This window comes from Suricata suricatta, chromosome 7 (genome assembly GCF_006229205.1).
Source record: "Suricata suricatta isolate VVHF042 chromosome 7, meerkat_22Aug2017_6uvM2_HiC, whole genome shotgun sequence".
In the NCBI taxonomy this organism is placed as follows: Eukaryota; Metazoa; Chordata; class Mammalia; order Carnivora; family Herpestidae; genus Suricata; species Suricata suricatta.
The window spans coordinates 77,340,928-77,357,817 of record NC_043706.1 but is presented as its reverse complement, the minus strand read 5'-3'; the positions used below and the strand labels follow the sequence as shown (position 1 = coordinate 77,357,817).

Here is a 16,890-nt window from a genome sequence, read left to right as displayed (position 1 = left end):
CTACAGGCGTGCTACTACTTTTGTAAATAGGTTTTATTAGAATACACCTACACTCACCCACCCCCATATTGTCTGTGGCTGCTTCCACTCTACAAATTGAGTAGTTGCAACAAAAGATCATATGACCTGCAAACCTAGGAAAAGTTTGCCAATCCTGCTCTAAGATGGCCTCACATGCATGTCCGGTGGTTGGTAGGCTGGTTTGTCTAGGGACACCTCACCTGGGATACTCATTTCTGTTTCATGTGGTTTCTCATTGTCCAGGAGGCCAGCATGGAATTCTTTATCTGGTGGTGTCAGGATTCCAACAAGTAGCAAGAGAGCCCAAGCTTTAATACATAAACATTTTTCAATTCTGCTTGCATCATATTTTCTGTTGTCCTTTGGTAAAAGTAAATCCTGTAGCCAAGCCCAGAGTCAGGGTTGGGTAGGGGGATCGGGAGCTACCCAGGATCCTGTATTAAAAAAACAAATGATTGCAGCCATTGGGGGAGAACAGCCCAGCATCCCAGCTTTGTCTTCCCCTTCACCTCTGTCCCCAGTGTTCCGCATTGAGCACATGGTGGATACTGTACATGCTTTTGTGAAATCGAATTAAACACATAAATTGAATCCTTGAAGGTGGGGGCACAGCTGACGGTTACTGTGTAACCGTGGTGTGCCAGGTGCGGCCACCAGCCCTGCCATACACTGATGAACAAAACATGCAGTTCCTGTCCTCGAGGAGCATGCAGCCACACATCGATTCTGTGTGTCCTTCTGTCCAGCTGTGAAATGGATGCCCTCGTAGATTCTTTCTAAGGATCTTTAGTATTTAAACATGACCCATCCTTTCATTGTCCCCTTTCTACCCCTACTACCCACGCATTATATGGACTTCACAGTGTACACATGTACTAATTTAAGATGACCCTGCTTCCGGTCTCTCCTCTCCCTTCTCCCTAAGCATCACCAACCACCTAATGTTCCTAATGCCCCACTTTTATCAGTTTGCTCCTTGCTCAAAAACCTTACCCATCCACCAAATAGGGCTCAGACTCTACTATCCTTAGTATGCACCCTAACACTGTGCCTAAATCCCTCCTTGTCTAGACCCCTTGCCCTTCTCTGAGTATACACAGTGTGTCCATGCGTCTTTCCCAAATGTGCCTTTTGAGATACTACTCATCTGTCAAAGCTAGGCATAAGTGCCACTTCCTCCATGCTGCTTTCCTGATTGCCTTTATTGAAAGTAATTTCCTCCTCTGCACTCACAGGATTACTGAGCTTGGAATGCAACTTAAATGGCACATATCCCGTACAGTCTGCATTGATTTATCCCCCTCATGCGTCACATCCCTACTTGAGACTAAAGACCAGGTCTTGTTCATTTTCATTTCCTCCTGAATGCCTTGCACATAGGAGATTTTTAGTAAAATCTTGTTCTTGTTTTATGAGTAAATGAATAACTGACATTTAGGTATCACTTTTACCATTTCCAGACTCCTATCTGCCATATCTCTAAGAGGCCATTGGTTTAAGTATATTTTGTGTGCCACTAAGGAAAAGAATACCAATTAAACTTTAATAAGCTATCAATTTTAAGATATATACTAATTTCTGAAGTGTTATTAGGTGGTAAAACATACATCCTGGAATCCATGAAATGCAAAATATTAAATTCAGTTTAGATAGATACGGGTATTCAACTAAATATTTGTGAAACACTTAAGGGTGCCAAGTATTAGAATCTCACAACAGTCATATAAGGGAGGGAAGATGGGTTGCATTATTCCCATTTTACAGAGGAAAAACTTAAAGTTCAATGAGGCTACAGTTCTTTTTCACAATAACTATAAATAAGAGAGCCAAATCTTATGGCTGAGACACAACTACTTTCCTAAAAACCACCTGTGGATATCAAAACGTTTAGTCACCTAGCTCTAAGTCTGATTATCAAGGTGGGCCTTTTCTTTCTTTTCAAAATTATATGCACATCAGTTGGCCTTTCAATTTGTTTTTCCCAGCTGTATTGTTTTATTATGTTACCCTAGAAACATCCTGTTGCTTGACATAACATAATGTAATGTGATGTGATATTTCATGCTGCTTAGCAAAAATTAGAATGATTGTTGGATGCTTAGATTTTCTTAGGTAGTAATTAGTAGGCAGAATCTCTCTTGCACAAACCCATAGGAGTTTCTCAACCATCCATTAGCCTCAAAAGAGTAGAAGGTTTTCCAAACCCAACACTTCACTTAATTAATTACTTTATCTGAATACTTCCTTTCTGGATATTAAGAAGTACTCTCTGGAATATATACAGTTACGAGACAGACCTTTTATTATTATTATTATTATTATTATTGACATGTTCAACAGTTATAATACTTTGGAAGGAATTGGAATGTGCAGTTTTATACTTATGTAGATATCAAGCTGATTTTCAAGAACAGGTGAGCAGTACTAAAAACTCTCTCCTATATATGTCTAGTTGTATTTTTGTTTTATTCAAACTGCTAGGGAAAAGAAGAAAAATGCAAGTGGAAGAGTCTCCCCAGATCAGCAGGAACTGGAATGTGTTCAAGCATGGCAGAGTCAATTCAGCCTTTCATCTGTCCAAGGGAGATGTGTTGAAATCCCCCCACTGTTCTCAGGATTACTCAGATTTTATCTGAGTAGCTTGTTGATTTCTGGTCACAGCACTTTAAAAAAAGCAGTTGGAGACAGGGAAAAATGTTGGGGAGACTAGCCAAATAATATAAAATAAGATCTATGAAGGAAAATTAAGAGGAAAAGGTTGTTTACCTTGGAGAAGAAAAAGTGAAGTTAATTTCTGTCTTCAGATACTTAAGGGGTTTTTGGTGAAGAAAATAACAGTTCAGTTATACTCAATGCCCACTAAGCACAAAACAAGAGGAAATTGACTTTTATTTCTATTGGATACATTACATGGTGACAAAGTTCTAGAAGTATTCCCCAGAGATACACACAGTGGGGTGTCCTTTCCAAGACCTTTGGGATTCACTTGCCTTGAGTGGATAGGAGACCAAACTAGGAAATCTCTCAAGGCTCCTTCAGTATCGTGATTGAGTTAACCTCCCATTTTCATAAATACCCGGAACAACTTTTGGATTATGATCATCATACATGTTGTATAGTTTCTATCACTAGTTGCTGCGACATGAGTAAATTTGGAGTTAGGATGTAGTACCCCTCATGAGAACTTGACTGTAATTAGGATTACACGATCGCCAAGTCCTTATAGAACATAGGTGCCCTAGTCTTTCTGTCCTGTTGGTTTTGTATGACACACACATATTCCACATCCCATCTTAAAAGACTTTTGGGCATTTGGCCTTTCCAAGAATGTTGCTCCTGAAAATCTCCTCATCTCTCCTATATAATTAGTTTCCCCCTTTGTATGCAATCTTTCCACTGGGATATAAAATATTTAGTATCACCCAATTAAAAAAAAAAACCTCCTTTTGCCACACTGTTCTCTAGGTTCTACCCTACTTTTCAGCTCCCTTTCACACAAAATGTCTTGAACATTTTATCTGTAGGTATTAGTTATCTCTGCTCCCTCATATAACCCTACTGCTCCTCAAAAAATGTTATGAGTCCCTTGTGGTGTATTCAATAATCTTCTATCCCCTTTGTTTTGCCTTGAGTGAATCCTTTCATGGGCAGGGTCAACCAACTTCCACCTGATTGTTGCCCTACAATTGGGGGCCCCATCTGATCAAGAGAGACATCACAATAAAGACATTTTTTAATTGAAAAAAAATGTTAAGAGCAAAGCTGCTAACATCCTTGTTGCCTCATCTTCCTCAGCTCCTAACAGCATCCAACTCAGTCAACCACTCACTTTTCCTAAAACCCACTATTTTCTGGGCCTGCATGACAGCATCATGTTTTGGATCATTTTTGTTGTTGTTTTCGGTCACCACTGCTGTTTTCTTTTCTGTTAAGCCTCTGAATTGGTGTGCCCTGACGCACAGTCCTTAACTTCATCTTTTCTATGTCTGGGCTTTTACTTGCTGTCTCATCTGCTCCCAGTAGTTCGTGGTACTGACCCCTCCATTGGTATCTCCAGCTCTGCTCTCTCCCCTGAATATCAGGCTCATATAACCAGTGGTGTACTTGACGTATCCATTGGGATGTTTCATAACCATTTCAAAATTAACATATCAAAAGCAGAACTTGTGTTCCAGTCTTTTTCACATATAAGATCTTACAAATTCTCAAAGATCATCATATAAGGAAACAAACCTCTGAGTAGAAATCAGCATGAGCAACAAATAATACATTGTTTACTCCTTGCCCACCAAGGACTTTAGGTATGTGAATAATCAGATTTTTAAAAAGTCTACCTCTATATTAAAAAAATATTTTTGATAGAATACAAAAATAGCCAGCAACAATGGGCTGTCAAAATCATCAGACACTTTTGAAAAAAAGAAGTGAAATGAAAAAAATTAATTGACGAAAAATTAAATCACAGAAAATTTAGTGGATATATTCATTTTTAATCGGAGAATTCATGAACTGGAAAATCAAACTGAAGTCGTTTCATACAATAGAGCCCAAAGACAAGGAGATGGAAATGTAGGGAAGAAAGGTTAATAATATAGAAGGCAAAATAAGAAGGCGTGGTATATGCTGATTCAGGATCACAAAGGGAAAGAATACACAGGATGGGGGTAAAAAATGAAATATAGCTGAGAATTTTTGAAATAAGATGAAAAATATGGATCCACAGACATGGGAAGCAGTATGTACTAACCAGACAAGTACAAAGGCATAGTAACCTTTTACAATGGAGGAAGACTGCACATTACTGAAGATAACTTTCTCTGAAAAGGAGTTATAGAGAAAACACAGATTATACCCTCTGAGTCATAATAATTAGACTGACAGCAGACTTCTCCATAGTGACAATCGAAGCCATGAACAGTGAAACGATATTTTTAAGGTTCTGAAATAATAAAATCATGCACTTGAGAAGAATAACTTTCAATGATGAGAGTGAAATACTGTTTTCATAAGAGAAAACCCTAAGAGTTTACCACAAGCAGTCTTACACTGAAGGAACTTCAAAGAATATATTTTGGAAAGAAAGACTAGGATGGCAAAAGAAAAGTCTAAACTACAGAAAGAAATGTTAAGCAAAGAAATTGGTAAACTTGTAGGTAAATCTAAACAAATCTTGATGTTTTAAGACAATAATGTCTAGTATAGAGGGAAAGATAAACTAAAATACTAGGTAAAACTCCATATGTACAAGGAAGGAAATATCAGAGTTTTGCAATATAAGGTCCTTTTATTGTTCTGAAGGAGATTACAATATTAATTTTAGAGTTCAAGGGAAACTATGAAAATAATAGAAACAGTATGTAACTTCCAAGCCCCTTTTAAAAAGTCAAGCAAGAACAAAAACAAAAATAAAGCATAAAAAAAAGCAGGGTAAATAGCAAAAGTTAGATCATAGGAACAAATGCAACTATATTAGCAATCACAGTCTATGTAATGGGCCTAATCTTTCTGGCTAAAAGACAGATATAGTAAAATTAAAGTTTAAAAAAAATAATAGTAATTTAGCTATACAGTGTTAGAAAAGACACCCCTAACATGGAAAAACAAGACAAGAAATGGAAAAGTATATTCCAACAATACTAATCAAAAGGTAGCTACGGTAGCTTTACTGATATCAAGCAAAATAAACTTTAAGACCAAAAACATTAAGCAAAGAGAGAATGGACATATGGGTAAAAGTTTAATTTATTGGAGAAGTATAATATTTCTAAAACAGCCTTAAAATATACGAAACAAAAATTGATAAAACTATAGGGAAACTTCACATATTTTTCCCAAGTTATTGCTTGGACGAGGAGACAACAAATAGTAAAAATACAGAAAATGTAGGCATCGCAATTAAATAGCTTGATTCATGAATATAAGGAACCTTGCACTAAACATTTAGAATACATATATTCTTCACAAGAGTTATAAAAATTGACCTTATACTAAGCCACAAAGCAAGTCTCACTAGATTTCCAAGAATAACTGTAATAATGGCCACATTCTCTGATCATAGTACAATTAAACTAGAAGTCAATAATTAAAAGATTAAACCCCCCCAATTTTCCCCTTATATTTGGAAATTTGAAAACATTTCTAAATAATTCATTGATCAAAGATATCATAATGGAAATTTTTAAATACTTAGAATTGAATGAAAATTAAAATATTATATATCAAAACTTGTGGGATGCCATGAAAGTTGTAGTTGAGGAAAATTTATAGCCTCAAATGTTTTACCAAAAGAGAAAAAAGTGAAAATTAATAAGCTAAATATGCGAAGGTAGAAAAAGACAAAGGAGAAGGGAAGGGAGGAGGAATAAATAGAACAGAAATTAATTAAATTGAAAATAAAAATACCATAGAGGGGATCAACAGAGCCAGAGTTGGTTCTATGAATGGGGCTCAGAGTTTTAAAAAAAGACATAGTAAATATAAATATCAACTTTGCCATTGTTGTATAAAATGAATGGATGTAGCTCTATTCCAATAACATTTTATTTACAAAACCAGTGGCCAGTTAATTTTGGCCTGTGGATCATAATTTGCTGACTACTGGACTAATGAGAAGAACTGATGTATAATAAATGATGAGAAAGTTTAGCAAAGTGGCTGGATATAAGATCAATATACAAAAATTAGTTGCCTTTTTATAGACCAGTAACAGAAAAATCACTTTTTAAAAAGCTAATCATAATAACAAAGAATTTTAATGCCTAATAATAAACCTAATAAAATTTGTGTAAAACCTAAAGAAATTAAAACTATGTTATTTAATCTGTCTCATTCTCAGACCAATGATTTTTAAATTTTGGTCTTAGACCTCTTAATACTCAAAAAAATTACTGAGAATACTAAAGAGCTTTTGTTTATTTGGGTTTTTATCAATCTATATTTACTTTATTAAAAGTTAAAACTGAACATTTAAAGTATTCATTAATTAGTTTAAAATAATAAGCATACTACACGTTAACATTAAAAAACATATGTTTATGAAAAAACTATATCTTTCAAAACAAAACAAAAATAGAAGAATGACATTGTTTTACATTTTTCCAAATCTCTTTGTTGTCTAGCATAATAGAAGATATCAGATTCTAATATCTGTGTCAGTATTTAATCTGTTGTAATATGTTGTTTTGGTTAAATTAGGTGGAGAAAATTCCGCTTCATATAGACTTGTAGTTGGGAAAGCTTTTAATAGCCTTTTCAAATAATTGTGGATACTCTTCTTTGACCCTACATCAAAATTTGATACATGGTGACTTCCTATAGGCTGGTTGAACAAAATCTAAAACCAAATCAATGGACCAATACTCTATTACGTTAAAATTTATTGGTCTACTTTGCATATTGAATGGATCTGTTACCAAAGCATGATTTTTTAACACCATGGTTAGTTATTTGGAAATTATTGGTTATCAAAATTTTTACAAATCTTCCAAATGGTGACACATTTTATTTTGCAGTGCCCCAAAAATCACCAGTTAATATTACCAACAATCTGATCAGAAGTTTTTCAGTTTTGAGAAGTTGTCAAGCTCACAGTAACAAATACACGCTTTCTCAAAATCTGATTTTTAGAAGCTTGCCTTGTATCCTTAGCAATAAATTCTACCAGTGGTTTTCCTTGAAGTGACAGCTCAGTTCTTTTCATTTTCAAGAAAATATCTGCCAGATACCTAAATCTGAATAACCGTAGCTTGTCAGGCATTCTTTCGTGTAAAAATGGTGTTCTATGAAAGTGGCTTGTTCAACTTGCAACTCGGATAACCCCACAAATGTTTTTCCCTGAGACAACAATCATACCTCAGTATGCAGTAAATGTATTTTATGCACATTTGTCACCTAAAGTGTTAAAATGATGTGTACTGAAATGTTGGGATTTAATATAAATTTAATCCAAGTAATAATTCTTACTGCTTGACCAATACATTCTTAAGTGAAATATTTTATTTTACTGTGAGTGTGTGGTAGTAAAGAACTAGTACAGTGAGTGCCACTGCCTGGTTTCATGATGAAGCGCCAGTGGTTTTACCAACCATTATATTTGCACCATTAGCTCAAATGCCAACCTGTGAAAAAAAAAAAAGTAACATTTTAATATTATGACTTCATTGACTTTCTGAAAGGGTCTTGAGATCTCTTGGGTTTCTGTAGACCACACTTGAGATCAGTTGCCACAGACCTTCATGTGGTTCTCTCCTTCATGTCATTCAGATCATAGTTTAAATGCCATGACCTCAGAGAGAACTGACCTGCATAGCCCCCCAGTAATTCCCTAACATATCACCCTATTTTGCTTTTCTCATAGCACTGTCATTACTTGATAATTTATTTTCTATTTATGTGTTTATTATCTGTTTTCCTCAAGTGGATATAAGACTTGAGAATGCAGGAAACTTGTCTGTCATGTTCAGTACAACTCTATCTCCAAACTAAAATCATACTTGGAAAATAAGAACTCAGTAAATATTTGAGGAATGATGAATCAGGTTGAGATGGTACATGCAGTTAGGGTTCTCATTATTTCTCACTCAGATGGGCTCAAAGCTGTCACCAGCAATTTTGTACTCACTTTATATTCTGTGGATAATAACAGAAGGAACTTTTGAGTGTTGCATTTTACATGTTTTTAACATAGTCCTCACAAGTACCCTGAAAGCTGAGTATTATTTGCTCCTTTATACTGAAAAAAATCAACAAAAACTATACCAAACCTAAAGATATGGTAAGTGTTAGAGCCAAAAATTGAATTCATATCCTTCATCTTCCTCAGAGGTGAAACAGTAACTCAATGGATACACATACATAATCATGATTCTTGCTCAGAATGCCAAGGTTTCAAGAATTGGCTGCCAAGTGATGAGGCAATAGTCATTCAGAAAGTGTGTTTGTTAGAGGGAATTTTTAAAATAATTAAAATTGAAACTCTGAAGTTATAACAAATGAGCAGCAGATTTTCAAAATTAACTTATTTGCACATTTTAGAAATGTTTACCTCAATCTTCAATTCCCAAGAAACCATTGAATTTCTTCAGTCTTTTGCCCAGAAGTTCTTAGGATCTTTCATAGGAACTGTAGCAATGGCAAATGAGCATGAAGTTTTCAAGTTACATTCACACTGAACATCTCTCCTCCAGCTGATTCCCGGCTGGAACAAGTGTCCAATAATAGGTGATAACATGCATGTCAGCAGGAGACTTAGGCCTGAGCTCGGCTATTAGAACTTTACTTCATAGATTACGCCACAGAGAAGCTATGACCAGCAATAGAACGTGGAACACAAGTCAGCCTTATTTTGAGACAGATGCTCTGTTTGCTTCAGGTTTTATGCAAAATCTTTAATACCAAGGAGAGTTTTACCAACACTTTCAAGGGAACTCCTAGACTTGCTCATACAGAACCTTTGACAGTCAGTTCCCTAGAATTGTGTTTGTTAGCCCTGAGACCTGTAACTTTTTTAAAAATAAAGTGGAGTGCCAGTGTTTTATCCAAGTTCTGTTTTTTAAATGCATTAGTCAGAACTCAGAGCCAGCTTGCCTGCAGGGGTTAATGGTGTGACTCTATACAGTAGACATTCAAAGGGCCTTTTTTTTCCACCTATGTGTAAGCCCGCAATTATATATTAAATTAATTCACAATCAATTAGAATAAAAATACTCTTGGCAAGTTCAAGAGAGATTTGAAGTCACTCACAACTTTCCAAAAAGCAATTTAGGGGTGCCTGGGTGACTCAGTCGGTTAAGCGTCCAACTTCAGCTCAGGTTATGAACTCAAGTTAGTGAGTTCGAGCCCTGCATCAGGCTCTGTGCTGACAGCTCAGAGCCTGGAGCCTGCTTCGGATTCTGTTTCCCCCCCTCTCTCTCTGCCCCTCCCCAGCTTGTGCTTTGTCTCTCTCTCTCCCTCAAAAATAAATAAAAACTTTTTTTTAAAAGGCAATTTAAACTCTAAACACACAAAGGTGCACACTGAGGAAACTTTAGTGAGAAGAATAGAGAGGAGGGGGAAGTGATTTTGGAAAATGGGAGCAGGGGTAGGGGAAGATCTTTCAGCAAAGAAGCAGAGATATCCAGGAGACAGAAGGAGGAAAATAGGAGCAGCTGGTAGGCTCAGTCAGTTAAGCATCCGACTTCAGCTCAGGTCATGATCTCTGGGTTTGTGAGTTCAAGCCCCGCATCAGGCTCTGTGCTGACAGCTAGCTCAGAGCCTGGAGCCTGTCTTCAGACTCTGTGTCTCCCTCTCTCTGACCCTCCCCTGCTCGCACTGTCTCTCTCTGTCTCCCAAAAAAAAAAATTTTTTTTTTAAAAAGGAGGAAAGTGGAATGTTTTAGGAAAAACCTTTGGCTAAGTTTTGTAGGGTGGACATGGATGTTCCAATGTAGTTCTAGATGACACTGGATTCTCACCAACAATGGGAAAAGAACCTGCCTACCTAGCACAAAGCAACAACCACTGCCTTAACTTGGAACTTCCTCAAGGCACCTGGAGAATAATAATTCATAGAACTACTTTGGCCAGTGGTCAAGGCTTGGGCTTGGCTTCTTCTAATGACTTGCTTGGCCTTGAGGATATGCTTTAGCTTCACCCTTCCCTTCATTCTTGTAATTAGGTATAAAAACCAGTCACATAATGGTTCTGTTGAGGTTTTTAACCCCAACTCCCTAAAGGACTGTCTCACTCTTATGTACATCCCCACCACCAACACAAACCTATTTCAGACTACACGTGTTCCTCCCACTCCCAGTGCATGTCCACCACGGAGTGTCACTACTGTAGTGTGTATCATATAGATTTCTTCTCTCTCCATAGTATCTACTTCTCTTGGGACATTAATCCATTGTAGAGTTGTTGTTCATCTTTTTTTTTTCCATCTTTAACATGTGTTGATATCTTTGCCAGGACCTAAGGAGTCTCTCACTTCTGAAGTGGAAGCCCCAAGCCATAAGACTGTAGGGCTGCCCCCAGCCTGGCAACATACAGCTTATGGTACAGACAGTCTCTGCCTGGAGATACAAAGGGTCAGGGTCATAGTCTTATATTAACATTAAAAGGCTTAGTTACCTGACACTCAGATATTCTTGATTCCCATTAGTAATCATGCCTGAGCTCAATTGGGAAAGATTCGAATTCTCCTGCTTGGTCCATTTCTGAATGCCCATAAAAGTGATTGTTTTCACAAACTCATTGCCGTAGGGTCAGTGGAGAAAACATCCACAATAGCCTGTTGAACCTACTTTCTAGCAGCCTCTTTTGTGGTACCTTCTCTGTTGATATCACTCATAGGGCCACTCAGAAAAGTCCGATGCTTTTTTTCCCTCCATTGCTCCTTGGAAGTTTGAAAATAGCTACTATATCTTCATATCCATCCTTGTATACCTAGAACCAAGCTTAGGAGGTAAAATATAGTTAGACATCCACAAATATTAGTTAACTCTTCTTTGCAAATTTTAGTTGCTCTTTCTCTCCTCATTCTATTAAATAACTCCTACTTTATCATTTAGAGTTAGCTCAGACATGGTCACTGCCAGGAGGGGTCCCATCTGTCCTTGACAGCATGCCGAAATACCTCGGTAACATCCCTTATGACATAGTATCTGTTTGCCTGATTCACCACTATGTTATACACTCCAGAGGCTTATTTGTGTTTATGAACTAGCTCCTACCTAAGTGACTGGCACTAAATGGTTCCTGATTGCATAAATGACAATCTTTCCATCTTTCCAAAGTTCCACACAACTCTGCCCTTCTTTGAGTATTTTAGTTTGTTTATCTCAAAACACCCAGAAATCAACACAGTGATTTATGTAGTTTGAGTAGGTAAGAGTAGACTACTGGCTTTCACAGGCAGTTAACAATAATTCGAGAGCAATGCTTTATCTCTTTGGCATGTGGATAGTATACTTGAGAAGACACAAGCCATAAGACTTCATTTTGGGTCTTTATTTCCCATTTTGAGGGTTGCACTGAGGAATAGCTGTGATCACAGTGGAGCATGGGAGCAAATATGAGCAAAGTGTTGATAATTGTAAAGTGAAAATAACCTGGAATACCATGGGAGTGAAAGGAAATTTTTAAAAAATCAAAAGAAGCTGGAGTCTTAAGTAACAATTTTTAATGCCTTGTGATTGAAAAGCAAAATAACAAGAGGTAGACACAACTTTATACTTAGAAATATTAATCTTAGAAAGGATGCAAAAGGAGTTTTTCACGGTTGGTTTCTCTTCATCATTATCCTTTTTTAGCGTTTTTAAATGTGATTTTATTCCCAGGGACCTGAGAAGCTATTGGTATTGGGTAATATGATATTTGAAGTAACCAGACGAACTTGGTGGACCCACTGACCTGCTTTTGACTTCTGAGAAATACAACTGAACTATCTCAAATTCCACAAAACCTATCCTGGGCTTATGGTAAAGATTACTTTATCTGAATTGTGGAAGGTTGCCTGCCTGTGTCATCAGTGGAAATGACATGTTGCACATAAAAGATGTCTACAGATTTTAGATTTGTGATCTTTTCCTTTCTTTCTAATGTGAAACACATTGTGTACATATGTTAATCTCTTCTCTTTCCAGAAAGACACCCTCATGGATTGCAGCCCACACCTCATGCTATGGTAGGGCACTCCTCCAGAGAGATGCTTAATTCCCAAACAGCCTGAAGAAGGTTGACACACCTTAGCCACATGCTATACAATGGAAACTTGCTCCAGGGAGTCCTGTGATCCACTAACCATCAAATAATTTGAGATCCAAGACTCCTCTGAGAGTCCAAGGGAAAAATCTAAATTGGCCACCTAGACAGAAAGAAAAATTCATTCTGTGAACTCTCATCCCTCTATATATTATTTCTTTTTTTTAATGTTTTATTTATTTTTGATACAGAGAGAGACAGAGCATGAGAGGGGGAGGGGCAGAGAGAGAGGGAGACACAGAACCAGAAGCAGGCTCCAGGCTCTGAGCTGTCAGCACAGAGCCTGACGCAGGGCTTGAACCCACGAACGTGAGATCTGACCTGAGCCGAAGTCGGAGGCTTAACCGACTGAGCCACCCAGGCGCCCCATATATATTATTTCTTAACCAAACTCTATGCAGTCAGATTATATGAACCTGTTAACATCTTCCTTCCTGCACATAAACTTGCTTATTCATTCCTTCAACCCACATGAGCTTATGCCTTGGGTGATCTCACCGAGTACTGTGGCTTTTAAATACCATCTCCACACTAATGCCCTCCCAAATTTATATCTCTAGAATCAACCCTGCTTTGACTCTCAAGCTCTGTATTCAGCTGCTTATAAAATATCTTCAAAACCTGTCTAATAAAGCTGTCCTCATACTTAGCCCATCCCAAAGCAACCCTTGTTCTCCCTTCATGCCCCCCAAACCTCATCCTCCCCTGATGTTTCCCATTTCAGTAGATGGCATCCCTATTTATCTGGCTACTTAGGCTGAAATCCTCAAAGTCATCCTTAACAATTCTCTCACATCCCACATCCATTCCATTTGCAAGATCCATCAGTTCTACCTACCATACATGCCAAACCCAGCTACTTGCCACCACCTCTTCTGCTCTCTCCCTAGTCTAACCCCTTGTCATTGCTCACCTAGATACTGAGAACCTCTCAACTTTCTTCCAGTCTGACCCCACAACTGAGAACCTCTCAACTTTCTTCCAGTCTGACCCCACAACAGCCGGTTTTCCACATAGAAATAAAAGTCCTCTTTTAAAAATGTAAGTCAGATCTTTGCCTGCTGTGGCTTTCCATAGCACTTAGAATAAAACCCAGACTCCCACCCTGAACTGCAGAGCCTCACTGTCCCGACTGCTTCAGCAGCCTTCTCTGGGCACTACCCTCCAGGAAGTCTGGCTTTTTGGCTTGCTGTTTACCAGGAAGGCTCTCTCCCAGATTTTATTTAGAGTCTGCTTAAATGAGACCTCCCATTTCTACACTGTCTAAAACAGGACCTTTGTTCTAGATTCTCACCCTTCAGTTGTCTTACTCTGCCTTATTATTTTCTGTTGCACATTGTATTATGTATCTACTTGATTGTTTATTGCCATCTTCCCCAAAAGAATGTAAGCTCCTTGACAGCACAGCTTTGCTGGGTTCATTGCTGCAACCTCAGGCACCTAGCGTAGTGCATAACATCATGTACTGTACATAGCAGGCACTCAGTATTGATTGAGTGAATTAAAACACTTATTGAGCAGCCAACTTTGTTTCAGGTATTATGCTACAGGAAAAGAAAAAGGAAAAAAGAGCATGGCTTCTGCCCTTGAGGGACTTGTCCTGGGTAGCAGAGACAGATGCATGAGCAATCCCATGATTGTGATACGCCTGGGGTGCTGGGGAAGCTCAAGCAAGAATCTCTTGTGCCTGCAGGAGTCAGGAAGGTAACTGGAAGAACTGACATTAGAGATTAGTCTTGAAGGATGAGCAAGTGTTTGCCAAAGAGGAGAGGGAAGGACACTTCCTGTGTGGAAACAACATACAACAGCATGGAGCTGTTGACAAAGATCTTGAATATGGTCAGCTTGTGAGAGAGGCATATGAGATGAGTTTGGATAGATGAACTGTCAAGAAACAATAATTTATTTTAATCCTAGCCCCCAAATATCATCATCCTCTGGAGTTTTCCCCTTCAGTAAATAACATGCCCAGTTCATGTCATTGCTTCCAGTGAAATTCTCAATCACTGATAATTCTTTTCATTCTCTCACACTCCACATCCAATCCATTAGCGAATCCCATCAGCTCTACCTTCCAGTTATATGCTGAATCCAGCTTCTAGTCACCAGCTCTTCCACTCTCTCTCTAGTCCAGACCATCATCATTGCTCACATAGACAACTGCAAGAGCCTCCCAGTAAGCCTCCCGGCTTCTCTTCTGACCCCACAATGACCCATGTTCTGACAAAACCCAACATTGTCATTGTGAAAGCTTTTAAGTTTAAAACTGGAAGAGCAACTCAGGTCATTATCAATAAAATGGGTTCTTATTAAAAAGTACCAACATATGTTTTGAGTAGTGGAATGAAATTATCTTGATGTCAAAGTTTGTATCTTCTTTATATTTGTATGCCTTGTCTTAATGATTCTGTGGTATTATGGTATGTGGTAATGTGTTCGTGTATGAGGTTTTTCCCTTAACAATGGGAAGACAGAGAACCCTTCATGTGCGTCTGTGTTCTTAGTATCCAGCCCCATGGCTGGCCTTGGTCAGTATGCCGTACACATTACTACAGACTCACTGCTGGGTTCCTTTAATCATCTTCCCTACCATCTCTTATAAAATGCTGAATTTCCTAAAGTTATGGTCAGAAGAAAAGTCATGGCCCACAGATACTTATTTTGGTAAATAAGTAGATGAATTAAGCATCCAATTCAAAAAGTTAGGAAAAGAACAATAAAACAAACCTAAGAAAAACAGCAGGAAGGAAATAAAATTAAAGCATGAACTCAAAAACTGAAAAATAATTAATAAATGCAAAATCATATTATTTGAAAACAACAAAATAGAGGAAACTTTGGCTAACTTGATTAATAGAAATAGAGGAAATAAAATAAGGTGAATATAAGATATATGTATATTTTTTTATAATTGAAGTATTTTTATTTTATGTACAATGAGTTGGCATTAAGGTAGGTTATCTTGGGTATTTACAGTTAAGGTAGGTAATTTACATCCAACTTAGTTAGCATAGAGTGCAATAATGATTTCAGGAGTAGATTCCAGTGATTCATCCACTATATATAACACCCAGTGCTCATCCCAACAAGTATTTTCCTTAAGACCCCTTACCCATTTAGCCCATCCCCACACCTACAACCCCCTCCAGCAACCCTCAGTTCTCTGTATTTAAGAGTCTCTTATATCTTGTCCTCCTCCTTGTTTTCATATTATTTTTGCTTCCCTACCCTTATGTTCATCTGTTTTGTATGTTAAATTCCTCCTATAAGTGAAGTCATATCATACTTGTCTTTTTCTGACTAATTTGACTTAGCATAATACCCTCTAGTTCCATCCACATAGTTTCAAATGGCAAGATTTAATTCTTATTGATTACAGAGTAATACCCCAATACATATGTTTACCACATCTTCTTTATCCACTCATCCATTGATGGACATTTGGGCTCTTTCCATATGTTGCCTATTGTTCATAGTGCTACTATAAACGTTGGGGTGCATGTACCCCTTCAAAACAGCACACCTGTATCCCTTGGATAAATGCCTAGTAGTGCAGTTGCTGGTCATAGAGTAGTTCCATTTTTAATTTTTTGAGGAACCTCCATACTGTGTTCCAGAGGGGCTGCACCCACAAACAGTGCAACAGAGTTGAATATAAGGTATATTTAAAAGGAATCATGAAATCTGTTTCATTAAACTTTTTACAAATAAATTTGAAAACCCAGATGAAAAGCGTAATTGTCTAAGAAAATATAATTTCCCACCCTGACTTACAAAGAGAATGAAAATCCATTAGAACAACTACCATGGAAGACTACTAATGTTACATTCTAAATAAAATATTAGCAAACCGGGTCTAGCAGCATTTGAAAGAACAATGTACCCATGACTTAATGAAGTGTGTTCCAAGGGTGAAAGAACAATACAGTATTGAGAAATCTAGTAATATAATTTACCATGTTTTTAAATTTTCTGTATTAATACATCTTTATAGAAAACTAATTTTGGGGTGCCTGCGTGGCTCAGTCAGTTAAGCATCCTACTCTTGATTTCAGCTCAGGTCAGTATCTCATAGTTTGTGAGCTTGAACCCAGTATTAGGAACCTGCTTGGGATTCTCTTTCTCCCTCTCA

General features: G+C 37.6%; 1 protein-coding gene across 5 annotated transcripts in view; it reads left to right on the top strand.

The window, feature by feature from the left end:
• Positions 1 to 16,890, top strand: part of BACH2 (BTB domain and CNC homolog 2) — a 358,199-nt gene that overhangs the window by 231,124 nt on the left and 110,185 nt on the right. Inside the window, exon 7 of one of the 5 annotated variants that reach the window (XM_029943597.1) lies at positions 12,335 to 12,475. The exons of the other annotated variants lie outside the window; for them this stretch is intronic. The gene's annotated coding sequence lies outside the window, so the exon portion shown is untranslated. The remainder of the gene's footprint in view (positions 1 to 12,334; positions 12,476 to 16,890) is intronic. 5 annotated transcript variants of the gene reach the window in all.